Here is a 6,651-nt window from a genome sequence, read left to right as displayed (position 1 = left end):
TTCCTCAAAATTTTATCTAATAAATTAAATGAATTTGTCAAAATTCTCCATGAAAGAAAAATACAATATAAAATTGGGGAAGGGTAGTAAGAAAGCTAGATTCTATATTGGTGTCATATTTTAGCTCCAAAAATTTGGAATAATCATGCAAATTGAGATTATAAAACGAGACTGATATTTTTATAAACGTACCAGAATATAAGCACCCAAACGAATGTTGTTCTTCAAAGTAATCACCTTAAGCTACACCCATATTCAAATCCTGCCATTACACCAATCATTGTGGACTTCTGCTTTGGGAAGGCCTTTTAAAATCCACAATGAAATCTCTGAATATCCTCAATAGTAGAAAACTCATAATCTTATGAGATTAAATTTTTAGAAACAGTCAAAAGTAACTTGAGATCCTTTTTTGAGAAAAAGGTGATCAAGATGAGTTCTACTTTTTCTGGTAAAAAACATTTTTCAAGTGCTATTACACAATAGGCACTGACAGGCGCAATTATAAAGTAAGGAGATAGTATCTGGTGTAGTTTGTAAAGTGACCTTAAACTGCTCTTTGGAATCCAGCTTATTTTTCCTTATCAACTTTATCGAGGAATAATTTGTGTACAACTACCTGCATCCATTTAAAGTGTACAATTCAGTGAGTTTTCACAATTGTATGTACCCCTGGAACCACCAGCAAAATCAAGATACAAAATATTTCCATCACCTCCAAAAGATTCTTTGTTCTCCTTTGCCATCTGGAATCAAGTTTCAAATATGTTTGGAACAGTGGCAGCCTTACTGACATAAGTGTGTAGCTTTCCAAGGATACTTTAAACAACACCGTATTTAGGTATAGAACCTCCACTGATTTGGGAACCATAATGACTTTAGTCCTGAAACATTTGTGTTTAAAATAGTAAAACACATTCTAAGTTCCAATGGCTTATACTGTCCATGAATTCAGAACTGGCATCCCAAACATTATTTGATCCATAAGAAATGACACTTTATATTGCAGAGGTTCTGAAAACTAGGTTGTTAGCAGGAAGACGGGGCAGCAAGCCCCAGGCTTTGTAGAAAAATGGAGTGGAAGGCTTCGGACTCAAAGGAGCTCTAGTAACTGAAGTAGGAGGTGGCTCTAGTGAGAGGATGAAAGCAGCTCTGAATTTTCAGGTTATTTGGAAATCACCTGTTCAGACGAGGATATTTCCTGTATAAGGTTTAGTCTTATTATTTTAATGTACAGCTTCATCACTTTGTGGTCACACCTTGTAGTAGTTTCTTTTGTATGTTAAGCGATCAGTTTCAATAACTACAGAATGTAGCCTGTAGCCTAATAAGCAGAGTGATAATTCTACTTAGTATACCTGGGCAGAAGCAGCACTCAGAATTCTCAAGTATCTAACAGGCTCATTGGAACCAGTGGCACTAAAATGAATGTGTGAGCTCATGAGGAAAGCTCTAAACCCAAAGGGTTATAACAAGTTAGTCTATGGTTTTCTTAACATTAAAGGCAATCCAATTTGATAACTTATTAACTTCAAATTTTTAACTGTTCAAATTACTCCTTTAACATAGTTAAAGTAAACCCATGTGTTCTCTTATTTCAACTATAAAGACAAAGATCTTCTCAAGGACATTTCAGTTCAAATAAGGATAAACACATCCTTCTCAAGTAAAAGCATTTTAATCTTCGTTTCTTATTAGAATGCACACCAGTGGTAGTATTCAAGAAAATATCAATATTTAAACTCTTCACAAAATTCTATTTCAAAATTCCTCAAAAATGGCATTGAAACTGAGGGTGAAGATTTCTTCCTATTCAAAACAAAGTAGTTTGGCGCTAACATTTGATAGCAGATAAAGAATACTAGAAAACACAGGCAGTGTTTATTTCACTTCCTTAGCCTAGTGGGTGGCTCCAATTTCACATCATCATACAGAAAATGTTTATGACAAACTTAAAATTATATCTCCTGAGCTTAATCATGAAAATGGAAAGTTCCAAATGTGTTGGTGAAAATGGCATTTTGGCTTTGCAGACTTCTATCTTAAAAGCTAAAACGTCTTTGAGTATTACTTTACTTTCTGTAAGAAGTACAAAGTTAGTGTTATTCTTAAATGTGTTAAAAAATCTTGTACAATAAAATGTGTATTTTTATCTTCAGTATAAATAAAAATAAAGCATTTGCTGCCCCCCACCCCCAAAATGCATGGCTGCTTAGATTTAAGGTGTTTTGTTCCTCCCTCAATGTAATCATTTCTAGCCACCTATTATCAATAAACATTTATAAACAATAGATTTTACACTATAATTTAACCAGCAGAAATACTTAAGAGAAACTTCCATAGTCCAACATATTTTGAAAATTCCTGAAAATAAACATTAATGTCATTCTAACTGTTATATTTCCTATTAAACAAAGCTGTGACTATTAAACATTTAAAAACTGGATAAACATTTATAAAGAACTTTGAGATGATGACATGAAAGGAGTAATACAGATATAAAGCTATAGCTTATACCACTGAGAAACCTTACAAACTTTACTCTGGAAATTTCTTCTTTAGTGAGTAACCAAAGTATGATACATGTTGTACAGAACAGTTTGACTCTGTGGGTCAGTGAGAAGATACAAATTGAGGTTTAGCTGGTCATTATTGAACTAGTATAATCTGAGTACATTTAGGCAATATTTCCTCAAGTATCAGCTGACGTTTCTTAAGAATTTTTTGTGTAGTAGCAGATTTTTCAGCAATTAGCTTTCCCCGAACTAAATCAGATTCCTGAAGTGTTACTGTGTTTTATTTTGTTAATTAACATTAACTTTTAGGCCACCAGAGCACTGGGTAGCATACCAGAACTTAACTTTCAGCCAAATAACTCACTTGCAAGTCCTGTCCTAATTATTTTAAGTGGGATTGGGTGTAAAACATTTACATAAGTTAGATAAGTAAGAATAATTAAAAAGGCAGTAACATCTGAAAAAGATGTACAACCAGCAAAGAACTCTTAAAACTCAATAAAAACAAACCATTTCAACACATTTCAAAAATGAATATATATGACTGGCAAATACTCATGAGAAAAAGTGCTCAACATAATCAGAGAAATACAAATCAGAAAAACACAAGATACCACTTAACACACACCCACCAGAATGGCTAAAATCAAAAAAGACTGACACCATCAAATGCTGACATACGAAAAACAACTGTAACTCCCATACATTGCTGGTGGGAGTATAGTGTTACAATCACTTTGGAAAATGTCTTGTCATTCCTTACAAAACTAAACATATGCCTAACCTACGACCCAGCAACTCCATTCCAAGAGGAATAAAAACAAATGCTCACAAAGACTTCTACAGAAATGTCCACAGGAGCTTTATTTTTACCTAAAAACCAGAAACAGCCCAGGTGTTCATTAACAGAACGGATAAACAAAAAATGGCATATTCAATGAAATGCTGCTCAGCCATAAAAATGAACTTTTGACACACAACATGGATGGATCCCAAATACATTATGCTGAAAGAAGCTTTACAAAAAGGAATACATACTGATTCATTTGTATGCATTTTGAAAAACAGAAATAATGATAGGGGAAAAACCCAAAGGAACAGTAGGTGCCTAGGGGACAAGAATAGGGAAGCAGGATTTGACTGGAAAAGAGCATGGAGGAATTTTCTGAGGTGATAAACATGTTATCTTGATAAGGGTTTGGGTTTCACAGATGTGATTTGTCAAAATGCACTGCATCACTTAGGATTTGTGCATTTCATTGCATGTAAACTTTACAAGAGAAAAAAAACATTTAACAAATACTGAACTCTAGTTAACAAATATGCATGCTGAAATGTTTAGAGGTGAGAGGTGTACTTAAGTCTGCTCTTCTTTGTAATGTATCAAAAAATAAGGATTTATCTATAGATGTGTGAAAAGGTAAGTATAGTAAAATGTAGAATCTAAGTGGTGGATATATGACTGCTCATTGCACAATTATTTCAACTTTTCTATATATTTAATTTTTTTCATAATAACATGTTGGAAAAATAAACAGTGAGTAAAGAAAAAGAACTAGGTAAACAAAAGCCAAATCTATAACATGCTTCAAAGCTAGGAGGAGGAAAACTTCTTGGGTAGTCAAAGCTATTTCAGCAAAGCTAAAGGAATGAAAAAAAATTAAAATAAGTTCAACTACTGAAGCAAGCAAAACAACAGAATATAAAACGGTGTTTTTTTTTGGTAGGGCTATTCATGTGGTAGAACCTTTATATTTTTTTAATTTTACTGTAGTAAGAACTCTTACCATGAGACCTACCATTTTAACATATTTTTAAGTATACAATATAGTACTGTTATCTATAAGCACGATGTTGTACAGCAGAGTTCTACAACTTATTCATCTTGTATAACTGAAATGTATCAAGATGAAATTTGTCACTTTGATCTAATGTACCAGCAAGGAAACAACATTCTTTTTTCTTAATCTAGAACTTTAGTACCCTGATACTAGTGTAGAATATTTTTCTCCAATTCTGCAAAAGATTTGAAAAGCCTGTATTATGTAGTTTGGAAGAAGCTGTAACGTCTGCAAGAAAAGATTTGCTAGTTGTTTAGGTGAAGGGACTGACCACCCATATAACACCAATAGATCAGTACTACTAATCAATAATGTTTGGCTAAAATAGATCTTATTTTTAATTTATTGACTGGCCTGAATTGATAAGAAGTAACTCAGTTTAACTTCAATATTGTTTAATCAAATCCCTCCTCCCACACTCCATAAAAGATTTTAGCCCACAGCAAGAGCCATCTACCAGGAAAAAGACAAAGCAACAAAAAACAAATAGTTGTTTAACAGTAAAGGATTTCCTGGTTTCCAAGCTTCCCTCTGGGAAGCCACAGGAGAAAAGTGAACTCGAAAGTGGTGGTAATTATTAGAAAAACAGTACAGCAGTAAAACCTGCAATGGGTCACTCACTTCAATTAGTTTCAACTACAAATAAATGTCATGGTTTAATAAAACTTAGTTTTACACATAGTGAATATTCCTGAGAATTACAGAATTTTAAGAATCAGTTGCCTATACTATAGGCTTTTCAACCCCTGCCCCCAATATTTTAACAAAGTACCTGTGGATCTTATGTGACAGCCACTCTAAAATCTTGTTTCTTTTCAAGATTCAAGGCTAGATTTTTAAGAACGTGAACTCTTACTAACTTCGGAAGCAAACATTTACTATCCAGATGGCCAGTTACCAGGTAGTTTTTAACTATTATGAAAATTTTCAAAAACAAATAGAGGGAATAACATAATGAACCCAAGCTTCAACAGTTATTCAAATTAGTAACATGCAGCTAATCTTCTTTCATCTATAAACTCCTGCCCCCAGATTATTTTGAGGCAATACCCAGATTTATCACGCTAAAGTAGTTTTATTTCGCAGTTACCTAAACTCAGGCCCATCCTTTCCTTAAGTTACATCACCCCGCACATCCCTGAAACTGCTTTGATAATTGAGGCAGAAAACAAAGTGTTCTAAATCAAGTTGCTCCAACTGAAACTTAACACACTCTAGGTAAGATGGGGAGAAATGAAGTCTTTTACTGTATTAGTTCTCCTGAATTCTTAATTTTTACTATAAATGGAAACATAAATAGCTGCAGAGAGGTTTCATGTAAAATAAACTAAATCTGTCCCAGTTTTAGAAAAGTTTAGATTAAGTACATGGACCACTCCCCCTCAATGGACCATTTTATCCATGGAGATTTGTCTCAATTAAGTTCTGAATGTCTTTATGGTGTTCACATAAGAAACCATGATTTGTTTATACCTTTATTTTCAAAGTTAATTAAAAAGTTATGCCTTGATTACAGGCTCCAAAGAAATAAAAGATGTTTTAAATTCACAAATCTTGAATTGAGTTTAAAAGATTCAATATTTTCATGTGACCCTAGACAAGGCAGAAAACCACAACTAGTTTTGAGAATAAATATACACGGCATAAAAATGAATTCTAATTTTTTTCCTATGGAAATGATTCAGCTTTCTAGCTTTGATGTGACCAGATTTATCTCAGGGAAGGGGTTAAAAGTAAAGGGTTCAGAACAAAGCACAGTACCTTTATATCTCCTTCCCCCAACAATTCTAAACAGATGAAATTTGGTGATAACATCTGAAAAAAGGCAGTGGTCCCCCAAGTGGAGATTCAAGTCCTGCAGAGTTCTCAACTGAGCACAGGAAAGAATTCGAGCCCACGAAAGAATTAAGAGTCAAAAAGAAAATTTATTAGAGAAGGGATAATGTTCCATAGAGTGTGGTCACTTCTCAGAGACAAAGAGAGAACCAGGAGAGATACAGACACAGAAAAAAGACAATGAGAAGGACCCATGTTAGAGGAATTCATTTTATGTATCATTCTTAGTTTCTGTGAATTAGTTTAAAGACTTTACCTGTTTTCCTTTGATGGTATGGTATAGAAAGGTAAGGGTATGTAGTGTGAATGAAATGGGTATGTAGTGAGAAAGCCAGCAGGCAATCCCAGCCTTTGATCTATAGGTTCCCCATGGTTTTTGGCCATAGAGAATGAATGTAGGGTATGACTTAAAAATTCTGCTTTCCCTTCCCGGTATAAATGGTTAGTAATCCCAGCAG

This window comes from Pteropus alecto, unplaced genomic scaffold, assembly GCF_000325575.1.
Source record: "Pteropus alecto unplaced genomic scaffold, ASM32557v1 scaffold107, whole genome shotgun sequence".
Lineage (NCBI taxonomy): Eukaryota > Metazoa > Chordata > Mammalia > Chiroptera > Pteropodidae > Pteropus > Pteropus alecto.
This window is presented reverse-complemented; position numbering follows the sequence as displayed.